We start from the raw sequence: 21,011 nt of genomic DNA on the forward strand, positions 1-21,011 counted from the left end.
AAGATGTGTCATGCAACATCTATTCAGCACAAAGAACCTGTGGGTGTTTAAAGGCAGCAGGAAATCAGTGGTTAAGACACTGCTGACCAGAGGCTGTCCTGTTCATAGGGACCTGTCACCCTGCTGAGGAACGCAAGATGGTGTCATAGAGGAGGCCTGAGTTTTGGAATCAGTCAGATGTTGGTTTGAAATGCAAATCAGCCTCTTACTAAATATTTTCATTTGGACACTATTGCCTTTTGGTCCTCTGGTTCCTCCTTTGTGCTAAGAGCTCAGTAACCTTGCACCACTCGATTACTGTGAAGCCTCATACGCCACCCGTGAGCATGAGCTCGCATGTGGGAGCCCTGATGAGGCTCTTTGTGAACTCTAAAAGGGTTACTTTGGCAGCTGAAGTTGATTTTTCTGGAACACTGTGTCCATTCTCAAAGAAAATAGTTTATTCATCTTCTCATCTTGTTCCAGAAGTCTTAATTTATCTTTTTGGGTTCCTGGCATGGCTCTCCAGCCCTGGAAGCCTTTGGCCCTGGACCTCTTCTGAGTTCAGGCTCTTGCATTCAGCAGATCACAAGGCAGCAGCATCCCGGTCACTTATCTTGATAAGGCACCGTGGGAGGGAAAACTCTGGTGAGGACAATAGCATCTGTCACACTGGTTCAGAATGAGGGAGGACAGATATAAGGTTCTGCAGTTCTCTACTCATATGAAAATGATTAACGATTTCCTGTCAAGGACAAGCAAGTTGCTAACTAATGATCCAGTAATGGCACCCACTATCCACTGTCTGCCTCATTTGTCTTCCCTGTGTGGACAGATTAAGGACTGTAAATACAGCCTGGGGCCCTTGTTCATTCCACAGGTTTCTTGTTCTCTGTTGTTCCAAGGCTGGTGTCTTGGAGTGGGTGCCAGTGGTGAAGGGTGAAGGGCTGAATGTGCTTCACAGGAGTTCCCAGAGAGTCTGAGGCAGAAGGAGGAAGGAGGTAACATTTGTGAGGGTCAATCAGGGACTAGGAATGTACCTGGTCCTTAACATTTCTTATTCTATTAAATCCTCAGGGCAACCTTAGGAGAGAGATGAGGTGGGAAGGATTACTGCCATTTGTAGATGTTCAGAGAGGGTAAATAATGCATTCAAGACCACATAGCTAGGAAATGGTTCATCTGAGATTTCAACACAATCAGTTTGATTCCAAAACCATTACTGGTAACCACTGTACCACTTTCTCCCAAACAAAGCCAGTATCTGCAGAATCCAGGCACTATATTGTTTGGAGATACAGACATATATGAGACAATTATGGGTATATACTAAGCACAAAATTCAGGATTTCAAAGCAGGAAGGGATGAGATCTGGGAAGAACACAAAGACAGCCTCTCAAGTTATGTGGTAAGTTCACTGATGTTCATTTTTATGTTGGGCTTCATTACTGACATACGTTACATAAAATATATATCAAACAGTATACAAAAGAAAAATATCTAATGTCTTTTTCAAAACCTAAACAGATACTCTCATGGAGCAACAATTTTCACCAAAAATAAGGTAGATAAATCCATTCGTCAGAATTAATGTGCAGAATATTATACTAGGTGCTATTAGGGATTAGAAATAAAAATCAATGCAGGGATACCTCAGAGATTTTGCAGGTTCCATTCCAGACCACATAACAAAGCAAATATCACAATTAAGTGAGTCACACAAACTTTTTGGTTTTTCAGTGCATATAAAAGTTATGCTTACCCTATACTGTAGGGTATGCTGACCATCTGAACCTTCAGCAACTTGCAATCTTTTTGCTGGTGGAGGGTCTTGCCTAGATGTTGATAGATGCTAACTGATCAGGGTGGTGGTTGCTGAAGGTCGGAGTGACTGTGGCAATTTATTAAAATTAGACAAAAATGAAGTTTGCACATTAACTGACTCTTCCTTTCATGAACAATTTCTTTGTAGCATGCAGTGCTGTTTGATAGCATTTACCCACAGTAGAAATCCTTTCAAAATTGGAGTCAATCCTCTAAAACCCTGAAACTATTTTACCAACTAAGTTTATGTACTATTCTAAAACCTTTATTGTCATTTCAACAGTCTTCACAGCTTCTTCACCAGGAGTACATTCCATCTCAGGAAGCCACTTTCTTTGCCCATCCATAAGAAGCAACTCCTCAGATGTCACAGTTATATCATGACATTGTACTATTTCAATCACATCTTCAGGTTCCATTTCTAATTCTAGTTCTCTTGCTGTTTCCACCACATCTGCAATTACTTCCTCTCCTGAAGTCTTGAACCCTCCAAAGTCATCCATGAGGGTTGGAATCAACTTCTTCCAAACTCCTGTTCATGTTGACATTTTGACCTCTTCATACAAATCACGAATGTTCTTAATGTAGAATGGTGAATATTTTCCAGAAGGTTTTCAATTGACTTTGCCCAGATCAATCAGAGAAATGACTATATATGGCAGCTATAGCTCTGTGAAATGTATTTCTTACATAATAAGACTTGAAAGTTAAAATTACTCCTGCATCCATGCGCTTCAGAATGGATGTTGCAATAGCAGGCTTGAAAACATTAATCTCGTACATTGCCATCAGAGCTCTTGGGTGACCAGGTGCATTGTCAATAAGCAGTAATACTTTGAAAGAAATTTTTTAAGCCCACTGTTGAGAGCAACAGTGGGCTTAAAACATTTAGTAAACCATGTTATCAAAAGATGTGCTGTCACCAGGAGAATCCGCCTGCCAATGCAGGGAACATGGGTTTGAGCCCTGGTCTGGGAAGATCCCACATGCCACAGAGCAACTAAGCCAAAACACTACAACTATTGAGCCTGCACTCTAGAGCCCATGAGCCACAACTACTGAAGCCCGCACCTAGAGCCCATTCTCCACAACAAGAGAAGCCACTGCAAGGAGAAGCCCGCATACCATAACGAAGAATAGCCCCAGCTCACCGCAACTAGAGAAAGCCTGCGCGCAGCAATGAAGACCCAACGCGGCCAAAAATAAATAAATAAATTTATTTAAAAAACTAAACAAAACATGTGCTGTCATCCAGGTTTGTTGTCCCATTTATAGAGCACAGGCAGAGTAGATTGGGCATAATTCTTAAGGGCCCTAAGATTTTCAGATTGGTAAAGGAGCATTGGCTTCAAATTAAAGTCACCAGCTGCATTAGCCCCTAACAAGGGAGTCAGCCTGTCCTTTGAAGCTCTGAAACCAAGTATGGACTTCTCCTCTCCAACTAAGAAAGTCCTGGATGGCACCTTCTTCCAATAGAAAGCTATTCTGTCTACATTGAAAATCTGTTGTTTAGTGTAGCCACCTTCATTAATTATCTCAGCTAGATCTTCTGGATAACTTGAGCAGCTTCTACATCAGCACTTGCTGCTTCCCCTTGCACTTTGATGTTATGGAGATGGCTTCCTTCCTTAAACCTCATGAACCAGCCTCTGCTAGATCCAGACTTTTCTTCTGCAGCTTCCTCACCTCTCTAGGCCTTAATGGAATTAAAGACAATTAGGACTGAGGAAGATGAAAAAGAAAGTGATGAGAAAACCAAGGCAGCCCTCAAGTATAGTGAAGCTCCCCTGTGAATGTGCGGGGCAGTGGGCAAGTGGGTTATGCAGGAAAGGCAGGCAGGAGCCATGCCCTCCTCCTGGGCCCTGGTGCTGTGGCCTCCCCGAGCTCCCTGAGGGGCGAGCCAGGGTGTTGTCAGCAAGGGTGGTGCTGCGGGCGCATAAAGCCAGCAGCAGGGGATTGAGCAGGCTCTGTACACACTCCCTCCCTCCCACTGATCCCCCAGAAAGCCCGCATGTGTAGAAAAAAAGAGAGAGAGAGAGTTAGGGTCTTGCTCTGAATTAGGCTTTGGCCTAAGGGAATGTTGTGGCTGGTTTGATCTCCTACCCAGAGCACTAAAACTTTCTCCATATCAGCAATAAGGCTGTTTCACTTTCTTATCATTCGTGTGTTCATTGGAGCAGCACTTTTAATTTCCTTCAAGAACTTTTCCTTTGCGTTCACAACTTGGCTGGCTGTTTGTCACAAGAGGCCTAGTTTTAGATCTATCTTGACTTTGGACACGCTTGTCTCACTAAACTTAATCAGTTCTAGCTTTTGATTTAAAGTGAGAGACGTGAGACTCTTCCTTTCACTGGAACACTTAGAGGACATTGTGGGGTTTTTAATTGGCCTAATATCAAGATCGTTGTGTCTCAGGGAATAGGAAGGCCAGAGGAAAGGGAGAGGGATGGGGGAACGACTGTCAGTAGAGCAGTCAGAACACACACATTTATCGATTAAGTTCACTGTCTTATATGGGTGCGGTTCATGGAGTTCCAAAACAATTGCAATGGTTACAGTGGCATGGACACATATACACCACCAAACGTAAAATAGATAGCTAGTGGGAAGCAGCTGCATAGCACAGGGAGATCAGCTCGGTGCTTTGTGACCACCTAGAGGGGTGGGATAGGGAGGGTGGGAGGGAGGCACAAGAGGGAGGGGATATGGGGACATATGTATATGTATAGCTGATTCACTTTGCTATAAAGCAGAAACTAACACACCACTGTAAAGCAATTATACTCCAATAAAGATGAAAAAAAAAAAAGAATTACCATTAGTAAGTGCTACCTGAAACTACAATAACAATTTATAAAGAGTGATCCTCTACTTCAAATTACAATAATAAAATTCTTCCTGGAAAAAAAAAAAAGATCACTGATCACCAAAACAAATATAATAATAATGAAAACATTTGAAATATTGCAAGAATTACCAAAATGTGACACAGAGACACGAAGTGAGAAAATGCCTTTGGAAAAAACAGCACTCATAGCTCTGCTTAATGCAGGGTTGCCACAAAATTTCATTTGTTAAAAAAAAAATAATATCTGCAAAGCACAATAAAGTGAAGTGCAGTAAAAGAGGTATGCCTGTATACAATAAAGTTCCTGTTTGCATGATACAAAATGACAAGGAGACCAGGCTAAAGCATATAAAAAAGACATCATTTTACAGACTTTATTGAGATCATCTGCCTATGGTCTATTTTACAAGGATTTTCTCTAGTCCAGGCAGAGGATGCTCAGAAGACTAGAATTCCAACCCCACTCCTGGGGCTGCACTTCGCAGGCCTGTGGTCCAGGGCCTGACTCCCATCAGCCCTGTCAGTGCAGCTGCTGGCCCACCTGTGAGCTCCAGAGGCAATCCACCCTTGTCGCCCAGGTGTCAGCAGCCACGGGGCTTGAGGAGACCACTTGGGGTGAGGAGAAGTCTTTGTCCCTCTGCTTCTGAATTCCTTTCACAAAGGAAAGGTAAGCCTCCTCTGGGACAGACCCTTTCCAAAGGTAACTGACAGCCAATGCTATTCACAGGTATACGGGACATTTCTCTGTTGCAAATACAAATTTGGCATAAGTCCCACTTCAGCAGCCCTGCAGGAGAGGTGAGTCCTTGAAGGCAGGCACTTCTCACAATGCTCAGCCTGGGATCTTGCTCACAGGACAGGTACAAACATGAAATCAATGAAGTGAGGTTTGCTTTTAGCACCTCTGCATCCTATGTCTCGAGGATTCCACTGCCTACTCTCCAGGGCCTGGGTCCTAAAGACCATGCCCACCTTCTGGATTTCTACCACACCCTTCCCTAAGCTCTGCTACCACCAGTGTCTCTCACATAGGATCATTTCTTCCTGTAACAGAATAAGCGCTACCTCAGAAGCTAGGCGGGAAAGTGTTCATAGCTAATAAGTAACCGGCAGCAATGGATGTGCAGGACTCCATGAGCATCCCACACTGGGCACAACTCAGAGATAAGATACTCTGCCCACTGTAGAGAAAACAAGCTCGTGTGTATTTTTTTTTAATTGAGCAAACTTTAACTGACACTTAAATTGTGGTACAGAAATATATTTCAACTGATTTAAATCCAACACCGTGAGGGGAGAAATTATGGTACCAAAAATTCCCTCTTCAATAATACTAAGATTAATTTATATCGCTATTCAATCTACAGTTTTCTCTTTTCTAGGCTTTGCTGCATACCAATGTGTGCAGTTTTTCAACATTAGATAGAATTCCTGAACCTGTTAGGAAAAAATCCAACTTTGAGCCAACAAATGTTATCATACCTACTAGGATATCTACTAGGATTTTGTTCAAGAAAAAAATTCACTCTGAACATTAGTCCTCAAAATAGGACACTGAGACATTAGGTTAACTAACTACAGAAGTTAATTAGGTTAACTTCTGTGCTAACTACAGAATCAAGCTGATCACATCAATTGAAAGCTTCTTAAGTGAAACTTTCAATCAACAAACATGCTTAAGTCAAAACAGTATTCCAGCCACTTGATTTCAAGCAAAGTAGACTTTTTGTTTAGAAACACTAAAGAAGTGTGGTTCATTTGTAAATACAGAAGGAACAAAACATCACTGCATCAACCCAAAAAGAATCAAAACAACATTTTGAGGACAAGAAGAAATACAAAATTTAGTCAACTTTGCTGCTCTCTTGGCTGCTCAAATGCCACAATATCTGCAAACATAGCTAAAAGATGCTAACTCTTGAAAGCCTATATTTCCAGGCGTTTCTAATTGACTATCGGAATTCTGTATGTTATGTTTTATGAAGAGCATTCTGCTTCCCTGTGTATATATCTGAATAACCTGAACAGCTCTCATTCTAGCAGTCATTCACTTGATCCTATGAAGCCATGGTGAAGGGAACATCACACTGAGAGACACAGATGAAGTCAGAACACTATCATATGCATCACAAAGTCACAGGATTTTAAGTCACAAGGTGAAAAAGACATTGATTCTGCTTTAAACCAAAGTTTACAAGAAACTGTCACTGGAAATTCATGGAAATGGCTGCTAATATAAAACTTAAAGTGAATGATCCAAGCCGGCTTGACTTACTGAATCCAGTACAACCTTTATGCTAAATCTCCCTGCTAATAAACTCGGTGATAAAAAATAAATAAATAAATCCTTGCATACCACTACTTCACACATTAGTAAAGGCACAGTGCTCATGAGAAGCTAATCTCATATACTGGGAAGCACAGGATGGCAAATGGTTTCTGTACAGTCATGTCAGTACATCTACATCTCAATCTACAACACTCTATGGGTCATACTTGATAATCAACTAATGAAGTTTAGTTTGTCACTATCTTCCAAAAGAGCCCATGCCACTTACAAGGAAGCCAAATTCTCTTAACCTTAAATGAATATTAAGCCCAAGATCTACCCCAGCTTCCCCTATGGGGTATAAGATTAGTATAAATCGGGCTTCCCTGGTGGCGCAGTGGTTGAGAATCTGCCTGCTAATGCAGGGGACACGGGTTTGAGCCCTGGTCTGGGAGGATCCCATATGCCGCGGAGCAACTAGGCCCGTGAGCCACAACTACTGAGCCTGCGGGTCTGGAGCCTGTGCTCCGCAACCAGAGAGGCCGCGATAGTGAGAGGCCCGCGCACCACGATGAAGAGTGGCCCCTGCTTGCCGCAATTAGAGAAAGCCCTCGCACAGAAACAAAGACCCAACACAGCAAAAATAAATTAATTAATTAACAAACTCCTACCCCCAACAGCTAAAAAAAAAAAAAAAAGATTAGTATAAATCCACAGTGTAACTGTGGATTGCTTTATTTGAGGGGTGCAGGGGAGACACCCAGGTAAGAAAAAAATCAATTAAAGGACTAGGAATGTAAGGAGCAATAATGTTAAAATAGTAAAATACAAAAAATGAGTAACTGCAATCATTTTCTTAGGAGGACTTGATTCGTGGAAGAAAAACTAATTGGTATACGAAAAACATCTGTATGAAGTAGAAATTGGTTTCAATAACATTAGTAGAGAATACATTCTAGAAAGTAACAGTAACTAGAATGTACAAATTCTGACCGCAGTTTAATAGAACAATCCCAGATGGTTAGGCTGAGGCCAACACCTAATGAGGACAAAACCTCTGTCTATGGGAAATTTTGGTTGATACCTGGAGAGAGATTACACTGTGCATAAACCAAGCTGAATTGTTTTCACAAGTGTTATAAAGTTTCACATAGTAAAGGGTTTTTCTATATGCACTTCAGTTTCACAGCAAGAGTGGTATAGAATACCTAAACACACAAGAGAGCATTCATGCAAGATATCTCACTCCTTGGTATAATAACACATACAATCCAAAATGATTACACTGTCATCACATCTAGGGCTTTCTGCAACTACAAGGTAGTGGTTGTAGAAAGCATGGACCTCAGTATCAGCTGCGGGCCCAGCCATCACCTTCTTCTGTATGTTTTCTTTTTGCATTTTTACTTCATTTTTCTGAATTCTGCTGTTATTACCGTTTCTTAGCAAAACTGGTAAAAACAAAATTGTAATCACTGAACATAGCACTCCTCTGGTAATCAAGGCATTTAAAACTTTCAATCTTGTGGGACAAAGAAAGCACTGTTGACAAACAGGGTAATCAAAAATTTTCCTGGCATAAAAACTCACAACTTTCTTAATCAGGTCATTATAAGAGTTCATATGAAGTTTGTTTCAAAACTACCTGAGAAAATTCTGGTTCTGGAGTGGCGTGAATAGCCCAGTAAGTTCCCTATGATTTCATTCCACTCACTGAATACCCACAAGGATTGAACTGTGTGACATCAATGACAGAACCTAGCACGTGTTCTACTCTCATTAATGACATCTTTGCAGTAACAACATCTTTCACGTAAAATTAGTCCATAACTTCTGGGTCAAGCTCACTCATCAGTATTTCCTGGGTTTGATCTAGCTGACTGATTACCCAGCTCTCTGGAAAATCCAGAGTATACCACTATGAACAGTCAGAGTTCATCCATCCTATACAATATGCTGTTCCACTGGGAAAAATTATATTAAGAAACTATTTCTTCCTGGAAATTCCAGTGTGGGTTCCCTTGGAGAGAAAGCTTCATGAAATTCTTAGGAGAATAAAAGAAGCTTTGAATAGAATTGAAACCGTTGTAATTTCTAGCAAGCTTCAACAGGGGAACCAGTGCTTTCAGCGGAAGGTGGTACCACACATCTTGAAAATGAAACATCTCTTGGAGACAAAAATGTTATTCTCACTGAACACATAAGCTTCCTGCTTGTCAGTTTTTGCCACACTCGTGACTGACCACTAAACATCCTTCAAAAGTATGTCCCACTGGGATCATGGGGTGGTTTGAAGATTCCCCAGATCCTTGGTTTGTGACAGGTTGCTGCCAGGAGAACTAGAAGTCCAGCAGCTTCTTGCTTCCTTCGGAAAAAATATGTGCCGCTTCCATCACCAGGAGATTAGCAAATAATTAACAACCACAGAAAATCAACTAAATCTCTTCTCCCATTGTTGCCAGTGCCACCAATTACTCCAACTGTGTTACCAAAGTTCAGTCTCCTTTTCTGCTTTAATTTTATATTGACTCTTTTTTAAGGAAAGCATTAATAAAATTTACCTGGCCTTTTTTTTTTTTTTTTTTGGAGTGCAGAGAGAGACGAAAGTTGATCACGAGTTTGCTGGAAACAGAGGCAGATAAAATTCAGTGTCTCAGAGTCCCCTGTTTGCCATCAGAGGGAGTAGAGACAGCAGCTAGCTAAGTGAACAATCTGTAATAGGGGCGGAGCGGGTGCGCAGCCGTTAGTGCAACCATTAGTGTGCCACCGTTAGCGCGAGACCCGTAGGGCAGTGGTTAGAGGTCACGCTCTGCCAACAGTCAGCCTGGCAGTGGTCCTCGCGGCGGCAAGCACAGTGAGAAGCAGGTCACAGCCTTCTCCCTGGGGCCCTCCAGGCCCTCTGGCCTCAGGCCAGCGGGTGAGCTGCGGGCCCAGGGACAGGCTGAGGGCTGTGTCCTGCAGAGCTCCAGAGTCCTCGCCAGGGCCGCCCACTGGCTGGGCCCAGACCTTGAAGCAGCCCAGAACCTCTCCCCCATCCCTGGAGGTCTACCTCCAGGACTTAATGGCAGCAGCAGTCTCCATGGGTCACAGTCCATGGAGGCCTCAGCAACTGGACTACATGGACACTGCCATTAGAGTAATAGCTTCAGTCTCTCCATTCAAGTTGCAAAAATTGGTCCAGCTTAGATCAGTTGTCTACCGCTAGGAGGTGGCCAGAGGTCAGGGTTAAGTTGCAAAGACACTGCACATCATTACCTCAGATCCACCTCTGTAGTTGGGCAATTGTTCTCAAAAAAGGGCAATTGTTGTGAGCTGGGAATTAACCTGATTGGTGTTTGCTACAATATGTATTTCTATTGCTCCTATACAAATGATTCTCTCCAGTTTAAATGAAAAGCCTGAGGGCTGGTCCTGGGGCCTGGCTCCCTCAGTGATGATAGGTGGGCAGGGTCTGGGGACCTGGCCCTGAGGGTACCTCCAGCTGAGATCTGCCTCTTCAGCCAGACCTGGGCACTGGCAGGAGGACCCAGACTGGGTGCTGGACGAACGCTCCCAGGCAGGGTAACCGGACGTGCAGGGACCCCTTCCTCTTAGCCAGGGCCTGGACCTCAGAGGATGAAAGTTGAGCCTTGGGACCTTGCCCTTTCTTGTCAGAACAGAGAATAATATTTGTTTTGATGGAGGTTTACAGGAACATCATGACCTGACCATGACCTGACCTCAAGAACAGAGGATCTGACACCAAGAAGTCTGCAACAACTGACCACGCCCCTCCTTCACCTTTCCTATAAAAGGGCTTTGATGAAAGCTTTCGAGGAGTTCAGGGTTTTTAAGGCATGAGCCACCCGTCTCCTTGCATGGTCCTGCAATAAACATTTCTCTGCTCCAAACTCCGAAGTTTTGGTATTGTTTGGCCTCACTGTGCGTCGGGCACACAGACTTGCACTCAATAACACATCCAAGGTCACACAGAGATTTTGTACTGGGCCTAGAACAAGAGTCTTCTCATTCCCAGTTCATCCTCCCTCACCACCAGAGCATAAAGCAGCCCTATTCCTGAAGGTAATACCCTTTCAAACACCAACAGTATACAACTGAACATGGCCTGGTGAAACCTTATACCTTGTTCACACTCACCCATGCAGAGTGGATGGAAAGCAACAGGATACCTGCTCCTGTCTGACTGTGACGTTGGACAATCAGACAATCGGAATCCTTACCTGTGAGGAGTAGACCTCCTTTCTGACCTCAAAGAGATCTTCATTTTCTGAGACTTTCTTCCCCATGTCCCATCCATAGTCATTCCCTCTCCTTTTTATTCCCAAAATGAGCATCTCCAAAATAAAGGAAGGAGTCAGTGCACAGGGTTGTGTGTGTTGAGATGGATCACGAATGGTAGAGAGTAAATGGTGTGAGGAAGGAGAATCAGGCAGACCTCAGAGGTTACCCTCCTTCCCCTGGGCAGACAGACTGGCCAGGATGGCAGCGCACTGGGGGTCCCAAGTGCGCCCTGGAGCAGAGGGGAACGACGCGGGGATCTCCCAATGCCTTCCTTTTGCTCTTCAGTCTCCCCACCCTACATGTCCACATCTCAAAACTCAGCAGTCCCTAGCACAGCGTAGGCTCTTCACTACAGGTTGTGCTTGGCCTTTCCCCAGAGCTGTAGGATACAGACGCCCTGATGCCTCCCCGGGGTCAGAGTACCTACCGGGCCTGCCTCAGGAATACGAGGTGCTGCTATGAAACACACAGTCCTCTACAAATGCAAGGATGTTGTTACAGGATACTGAGGGTTAAGCAATGAAAGGGTAGCCTGTTAGAATATTTTAAAGCGCGCGTACAAACATCCGTGAGGCTGGTGCTTGCAGGGAGGGAACAGCCAGGGCCATGCTTGTGAGGCCTTGACTTTGACCCTTTCTGGAGCCCGCTAGGCCTCGCAGACATCAGAGTGCTCTCCTTCCTCCTTCCTCCCTCCCTGACCAGTCCAGTCATTCTTGGTCCCCTCCCTTCACCCAGGCCATGCGCGGCGCACAAGGCCTCTGCGGGTTGGAAGGGCCTGCTGGGCCTGAGACTTCCAGACTCTGTGGAACAACGCCTGTCCTCCTCAGATGGGCAGGATAGACCCCGACACCACAGGGAAACCAGTATGTGTGTCTCCCGGAAGTGAGGACTTGGTGCCCCCAAACAAGAAGGGTCAGTCAAGATGTCTCTCCTTGCCCAGGTTTTTATGGGCATCTCAGGGCAGAGAAGAGGGCTGGGGGTATAACGTGTCTCTCTCTGTTTCTCTGATTAGCCTCCTACACTCCCTGATGAGGACTGCGCCACCAGGGAAGTCCCAGATCTATTGTTTTTAAATCAAGTAATCTAGGTTTTTAAAAAATAATTCAAAGTAGACAGAAAAAAATCTTGCATAATCATTTTGTAGTAGTATCCCTGCCAAGCCAGTGGGTAATGACAGCTTCCCAGGGCTCTTATCTGCCCCAAATTACTCTTACCTATCCCAAATTAAAGGAAGTTTCCATTTCAGCAAGTTGGAGCAATTCAGAGAAGAAGCAATGACCTGAGTTTTGGCAAAGAAAATCAGAAGTTGGTCCTTCTTCATTTCTTCTTTTAACCAAGGTTCTCTTCCCCTTTGGATTTTATGAGGGCCACAGACCACTCCAGAGATCCCAAGCCAATCTCCACTTATTTATGGGAGAAAGACAGAATCAACCACATGATGGAGAAAATCTCAAATGTCCCTTACTTCTGTTCAAGTACACATGAAGCTCCTTCAAGGTCCATACACTGTGCCAAACCCAGAGGTTGGGGATGGGGAGGAGGAAGTCAGATATGGATAGCAACAAGGTCTTCCTTCTAAGAGCTCAGCAGTCCAGTGAGAAAGCAAGCACAAGATACAAGGTCCAGGACTTCCCTGGCGGCACAGTGGTTAAGAATCCACCTGCCAATGCAGGGGACATGGGTTCGAGCCCTGGTCTGGGAAGATTCCACATGCCGCAGAGCAACAAAGCCTGTGTGCCACAACTATTGAGCCTGCGCTCTAGAGCCCATGAGCCACAACTACTGAGCCCGCATGCCACAACTACTGAAGCCCATGCACCTAGAGCCCATGCTCCTTAACAAGAGAAGCCACTGCAATGAGAAGCCTGTGCACCACAATGAAGAGTAACCCCCACTCGATGCAACTAGAGAAAAGCCTGAGCGCAGCAGCAAAGACCCAATGCAGCCAAAAATTAATTAATTAATTAATTAATTTAAAAAGAAAAAGATACAAGGTCCACTGGGATATGGACAAAAAATTATGGGCATCTATGGGGGGGTGACTGGTAAGATCTGGAAAAGCTGTTCGGGGAGGTGGGATTAGAGCTGAGCCACTCAGCAGTGAGATGGTAGACTGGGGAAAAACATTTGCATGGAAGTAAAACAGGAGAATAAACCAATGCAGTAGAAATGTGGGGTGTAGAAATATTGAAATGCCCATAGCTCAGGAAGAAATGGTTTCCAACCAGCATCACTGACCGTCACCCCATCCTTAGGTCTGGGGCATCTAGAAAGAACACCAAATTTACCAGCAACTATGATCCTTCTAGACTCTGCTTACTGCACTGCTGATCTGAAAGTACCTGCTAGCTTCATCTGACCACTTAAAAAGCAATTTTCAGGCCCATGTCAGTGGCTCAATGGGGATATTGCAATACAGACTGCTTCTTCCTGAAGTCAGAGCAAGTTCGGCACCAAGTAATGAATTGCAAAGGGAAGGTGCACTGATGCAGACAGAGATGCCTAAACAAAGGTACCTGCTAGAGGCTCTCCAGGTCTTCCATGGGTGTTTCTGGAAGGCTGCAGGTTTGCCGTGGGGCTCTTGCACCCAGAACTGCTCTTGATAAGAGTTTTCTCCCTATGAGGAAAACATGATAAAAGACTACTGTAATTCCTATTTTTAAGTAAAGCGAACATATTAAAATAAGTTCTCACATTATTTATGATAAAGTAGAATTGGTGAAACAGAAATTCATGAGCTATATGAGTAAGAAAGTTTACTGATTGTAATTTTGTCCCACCCAAAGTTTTCTCTTATTTTCAAGTAGTGGGCAATTTCTCTAGTGATTTCCAAAATGCTATCTCAGTTAGCTAAGTTTTGTTCAGTATAGCAACATTTTAATGTTGTATTCTTCATTTTTTATATTTTTAATTCTTAAGGTATATTTTTAAATTTTTACATGTATTGCTAAATAAACTGTGTATTTAAGAATAATTTATACTGGGGCTTCCCTGGTGGCTCAGTGCTTAAGAACCCGCCTGCCAATGCAGAGGACATGGATTCAAGCCGTGGTCCAGGAAGATCCAACATGTCACAGAGCAACTAAGACCATGTGCCACAACTACTGAGCCTACACTCTAAAGCCCATGAGCTACAACTACTGAGCCCATATGCCACAACTACTGAAGCCCAAGCGCCTAGAGCCCATGCTCCACAACGAGAAGCCACCGCAATAAGAAGCCTGCAAACCGCAACAAAGAGTAGCCCCCACTCAATACAACTAGAAAAAAGGCCGTGCGCAGCAATGAAGACCCAATGCAGCCAAAACTAAATTAATTCATTTAAAAAATAATAATTTATATCAGTAACTAGGGTGATGATTAGTTGGAGGAAGAACATCTACTAGTGCTGTATTCATGACTATCAGTGTTTGAACAACTAACTTTAATGTCTTATGTTATTAGGTTAGACGGTTAATTTTACAAGAAACACAATGTATAAAACACATCATTGCACAAAAACAAAGGATCATGAGAGATTACTACAAGCAACTATATGCCAATAAAATGGACAACCTGGAAGAAATGGACAAACTCTTAGAAATGCACAACCTTCTGAGACTGAACCAGGAAGAAACAGAAAATATGAACAGACCAATCACAAGCACTGAAATTGAAACTGTGATTAAAAATCTTCCAACAAACAAAAGCCCAGGACCAGACGGATTCACACATGAATTCCATCAAACATTTGGAGAAGAGCTAACACCTATCCCTCTCAAACTCTTCCTACATATAGCAGAGGGAGGAACACTCCCAAACACATTCTACGAGGCCACCATCACCCTGATACCAAAACCAGACAAAGATGTTACAAAGAAAGAAAACTACAGACCAACATCACTGATGAACATACATGCAAAAATCCTCAACAAAATACTAGTAAACAGAATCCAACAGCACATTAAAAGGATCATACACCATGATCAAGTGGGGTTTATCCCAGGAATGCAAGGATTCTTCAATATATGCAAATCAATCAATGTGATACACCATATTAACAAACTGAAGGAGAAAAAGCATATGATCATCTCAATAGATGCAGAAAAGCTTTCGACAAACTTCAACAGCCATTTATGATAAAAACCCTTCAGAAAGTAGGCATAAAGGGAACTTACCTCAATATAATAAAGGCCATATATGACAAACCCACAGACAAAATTGTCATCAATGGTGAAAAACTAAAACCATTTCTGCTAAGATCAGGATCAAGACAAGGTTGTCCACTCTCACCACTATCATTCAACATAATTTTGGAAGTTTTAGCCACAGCAATCAGAGAAGAAAAAGAAATAAAAGGAATGCAAATCGGAAAAGAAGAAGTAAAGCTGTCACTGTTTGCAGATGACATGATACAATACATAGAGAATCCTAAAGATGCTACCAGAAAACTACTAGAGCTAATCAATGAATTTGGTAAAGTAGCAAGATACAAAATTAATGCACAGAAATCTCTTGCATTCCTATACACTAATGATGAAAAATCTGAAAGTGATATCAAGAAAACACTCTCATTTACCATTGCAACAAAAAGAATGAAATACCTAGGAATAAACCTACTAAGGAGACAAAAGACCTGTATGCAGAAAATTATAAGGCACTGATGAAAGAAATTAAAGATGATACAAATAGATGGAGAGATATATCATGTACTTGGATTGGAAGAATAAACATTGTGAAAATGACTATACTACCCAAAGCAATCTACAGTTTCAACGCAATCCCTATCAAACTACCACGGGCACTTTTCACAGAACTAGAACAAAAAATTTACAGTTTGCATGGAAACACAAAAGACACCAAATAGCCAAAGCAATCTTGAGAAGGAAAAAAGGAGCTGGAGGAATCAGGCTCCCGGACTTCAGACTATACTACAAAGCTACAGTCATCAAGACAGTATGGTACTGGCACAAAAAACAGAAATATAGATCAATGGAACAGGATAGAAAGCCCAGAGATAAACCCACTCACATATGGTCACCTTATCTTTGATAAAGGAGGCAAGAATATACAATGGAGAAAAGACAGCTTCTTCAATAAGTGGTGCTGGGAAAACTGGAGAGCTACATGTAAAAGGATGAGATTAGAACATTCCCTAACACCACACACAAAAATAAACTCAAAATGGAGTAAAGACCTAAATGTAAGGCCAGACACTATCAAACTTTTAGAGGAAAACAGGCAGAACACTCTATGACATAAATCAGAGCAAGATCCTTTTTGACCCAGCTCCTAAAGAAATGGAAATAAAAACAAAAATAAACAAATGGGACCTAATGAAACTTAAAAGCTTTTGTACAGCAAAAGAAACCATAAACAAGACCAAAAGACAACCCTCAGAATGGGAGAAAATATTTGCAAATGAAGCAACTGACAAAGGATTAATCTCCAAAATTTACAAGCAGCTCATGCAGCTCAATATCAAAAAAAAAACAACCCAATCCAAAAATGAGCAGAAGACCTAAATAGACATTTCTCCAAAGAAGATATACAGATTGCCCACAAACACATGAAAGAACACTCAATATCATTAATCATTAGAGAAATGCAAATCAAAACTACAATGCGATATCATCTCACACTGGTCAGAATGGCCATCATCAAAAAATCTACAAACAATAAATACTGGAGAGGGTGTGGAGAAAAGGGAACCCTCTTGCACTGTTGGTGGTAATGGAAATTGATACAGCCACTATGGAGAACAGTATGGAAGTTCCTTAAAAAACTAAAAATAGAACTACCATACAACCCAGCAAACCCACTACTGGGCATATACCCTGAGAAAAACCATAATTCAAAAAGAGTCATGTACCACAATGTTCACTGCAGCTCCATTTACAATAGCCAGGACATGGAAGCAACCTAAGTGTCCATTGACAGATGAACGGATAAAGAAGATGTGGCACATATATACAATGGAATATTACTGGCCATAAAAGGAAACAAAATTGAGTTAATTGTAGTGAGGTGGATGGACCTAGAGTCTGTCATATAGAGTGAAGTCAGAAAGAGAAAAACAAATACTGTATGCTAACACATATATGTGCAATCTAAAAAAAAAAAAAATGGTCATGAAGAACCTAGGGACAAGACGGGAATAAAGACACAGACCTACTAGAGAATGGACTTGAGGATACGGGGAGGGGGAAGGGTAAGCTGGGACAAAGTGAGAGAGTGGCATGGACATATATACACTACCAAATGTAAAATAGATAGCTAGTGGGAAGCAGTCGCATATCACAGGGAGATCAGCTCAGTGCTTTGTGACCAGCTAGGAGGGTGGGAGGGAGGGAGACTCAAGAGGGAAGAGATATGGGGATATATGTATATGTATAGCTGATCCACTTTGTTATAAAGCAGAAACTAACACACCATTGTAAAGCAATTATACTCCAATAAAAATGTTAAAATAAAAAAGAAGTTGGGGGACTTCCCTGGTGGCACAGTGGTTAAGAATCTGCCTGCCAATGAAGGGAACAAGGGTTCGAGCCCTGGTCCGGGAAGATCCCACATGCTGCGCAGCAATTAAGCCCATGCACCACAACTACTGAGCCTGTGCTCTAGAGCCTGTGAGCCACAACTACTAAGCCCACGTGCCACAACTACTGAAGCCCACGTGCCTAGAGCCCATGCTCCACAACAAGAGAAGCCATCACAATGGGAAGCCCACGCACTGCAGCGAAGAGTAGCCCCTGCTCACAGCAACTAGAGAAAGCCCATGCGCAGCAATGAAGACCCAACGCAGACAAAAATAAAAATAAATTTAAAAATTTATTAAAAACACCAAAAATTCATCATTCTCCAAAGTGGATCTTTTTTATAATATTTATTCTTTTATTTATTCATTCATTCATTCATTTTGGCTGCGCCGGGTCTTAGTTGCAGTACACGTGATCTTCACTGCAGCATACGGACTCTTAGTTGCGGCATGCGGGATCTAGTTCCCTGACCAAGAATCAAACCTGGGTCCCTGCATTGGGAGCGTGCAGTCCTATCCACGGGACCACCAGGGAAGTTCCCAAAGTGGATCTTATATGTAGGCCTTTGATAATATTTAATTCTCCCTCAGTGTTATAGTAGAAAAATTGTTCTTAATTAATTATAGAAAATTACATACCATTTAGCTACCTGAAGGGAAATGAGGACATTTCAACAATTTTTGTAAATATTTTCCAAATGCTCAGAATCATGATACTATATAAATAAGTCATTTATGGTACATACTAATAAAAACCGTTTATTTGCATCATGTAGGATTGAGTTTGTCTGCAAATAACAGAAACCCAACAGTGCTGGCTTATTTGTCTGAAGTAACAAGTGATGTGGGGGAAGCAGCCCACAGCTGGTATGGAGGCTCACAGTGTTACAAGGATACAGGTCCCATCAGTAGTCCTGACCCACTAACATTAGCATGAGGTTTCTGTATCAGCTACAGGGTGGCTACTGCACTCCTAGGCACTCTGGCCATATTGCAAGATGGAAGAAGGATGATGGATGATGGGTGGTGAAGGGCAGAGAGCCAAAGGCACAAGACAGCCTTGTCTGATAATCAAGAAAATCTTTTATTTTGCTTTAAGCTCCACTTGTTTCTATTTAAACAGCCAAAATTGGGTCATATGTCCACCCAGAGCTATCGGGGCATCTGTAGAGTTGAATACTTTTCAGTAGGAATTGAATACCAAGGTTCTACTAGTAAGGAAGCAGAGGAGAATAGAAATATTGGGTAAGCAATTGGCCATTTCTGCCACAATGTCATGGTTTTTATCGTTTCTGTGGTAGAAACTGAAATTGCATGGTACAAGTTACTAGCGCTTTCCTCCACTTTGGGTGCACAGGAAGGATACACCCACACTCCCTTGAAGCCAGGCACAGCCACATGCCTACTTGCAGCTCAGGAAGTCTGAGCAGAAGTGACATGTTTAGCACCCAGGCCAAAGCACTGAGCTGCAGTACTTGACTCTAAGGCCTCTCTCCCTGCCGCAAGGACCTCGGAGGTAAGGGTCGAATCGAGAAGGAGTACAGTCAGAGTGGTCACTGTGAGCAGAGCTCTCTGACAACCTGCACTAGATGTGGTACTTGGGCGGTAAGTAAAGCTTTGGTCTTTTAAGTCACTAGGATTTGGGACTGGTCTGTTACCATAAAACCTAGCCTATCCTGACGCACAAACTGATAGCTATTTGTCTTGTGCTCTCAATTAAACATTTTGTTTGTTTAATAAATAGGTGGGAGTACATTAAAATGTAGTGTATGTACATTTAACAAGCCAGTACCATTTCTTTAAATATAAAGGGTTAAAAATTAGATGATCTACCTTTTTTGAACATGATCTACCTTTTTAGAATGTCAGCAGTTTGGATGTGATGATAATCTATAGATACTTGAAGAGGAACACATAGGCTTCGAAGAGTTAAACTGGCTCATTGAAGAGGATGTGGCAAGATTTGACCCCCATTAAGGAAGGTCCTTATGGATGGGGGGCAGTTGTCCAAGATAGTAAGGTGGGCCCTTCTCCATCTTAATAAGCTCTAACAAAATGATTTTTCACTGTATATTTTGAAATAATTTAAGGCTTACAAAAGTATTGCAACAATAATACAGAGAATTCCCCCTCAGCTTCACTCATACCACACTCTCCTGCTTTTCTTCTAAAGATCTGGAAACTTCTCTGCTTTCTTGGCACATTCATCCTCCTCTTCTTAAACTTGGAATCTTGGAGCTCCTCAAGGCTACCTGTAGGCCCCTCTTCTTCTCCATCTACACTCTTTCATCAGATGAGCGGTGTGCACCCAAGGCCTGTTACCACATGGCGTGCCAGATGACCTGAGCCAGATTTCCACATTTTGTCTGTACATTCTCTTTAACGTATCCAGTAATATCCAATTGTCCACATGATATTGGCTGTTAAATGTCTCAAATGTACCTCAAACTAAGGTCCCAAACAGAACTTATTATTTTCACACCCTACCCACACCTCATCTTCCTGTCTTCTGGTGTTTCACTGGATTTTACTACAATCCATCAAGCAATGCAAGCCAGAATTATTATAGCCCTATTTGACAACTCTCAATTCATCTGTCATTTCCCACATCAAATATCCCTTTCCTTGGGAAGACGTCCCTGACCCCCCTAACGGACAAATCTAGAACTGTCCATCTCACCTTCACTGCACTTATCACAGTTATGATTTTATAATTATTTGTATGACGACTTAAGTAACATCTGTTCCCTCAACTAGACCATAAGCTTGTTGAGGGAAGGACTTTGGTTCTGTGTAATGTATCCCCACTTCCTAACCCATTGATTCAAACAGTCAGTGCTCAGTTGTGTTTATTGAATGAATATGTGAATGGGAACCTTTCCAACATGTGACTTTCTTCCTCAAAATTCTGGCTTCCCTTCCTCTCTTTGGTGGATCACTTAAGGGAGCGAAGATCAGTTCACTTTCCCCTTGTTGAATCACCACTAAGTATTCTTAAGAGACTTCATAAGGGCAGACAGATGCAACTTCTCCAGTTTAAGCCAAAACTTTTTCTTGTGCTACCAGTATTCCAGAAATTAAGGTCCTCAGACTTGTAAATGACACACAGCACTCATCCTTGTTCAAGCTGACAGTGGGCACAGCAGAGCATGCACACACTTGGAGGAAAAACATCCCAGAAGGAGGGCACAGTAAATGCAAAGGCCCTGAGGCAGGAGCTCACCTGATGTACTGAGAAAGATCAAGGCCATCAGGGTCAGGAGTGGAGTGAATTGGGAGGAAAGTCTTTTAC

General features: G+C 42.6%; 2 pseudogenes; both read right to left on the bottom strand.

The window, feature by feature from the left end:
* Positions 1-848: 848 nt before the first annotated feature.
* On the bottom strand, positions 849-4,174 carry LOC116741296 (annotated as a pseudogene).
* A 4,155-nt stretch (positions 4,175-8,329) lies between these two features.
* Positions 8,330-9,314, bottom strand: LOC116741297 (annotated as a pseudogene).
* Between the last annotated feature and the right edge of the window lie 11,697 nt (positions 9,315-21,011).

Source organism: Phocoena sinus, chromosome 16 (genome assembly GCF_008692025.1).
Source record: "Phocoena sinus isolate mPhoSin1 chromosome 16, mPhoSin1.pri, whole genome shotgun sequence".
Lineage (NCBI taxonomy): Eukaryota > Metazoa > Chordata > Mammalia > Artiodactyla > Phocoenidae > Phocoena > Phocoena sinus.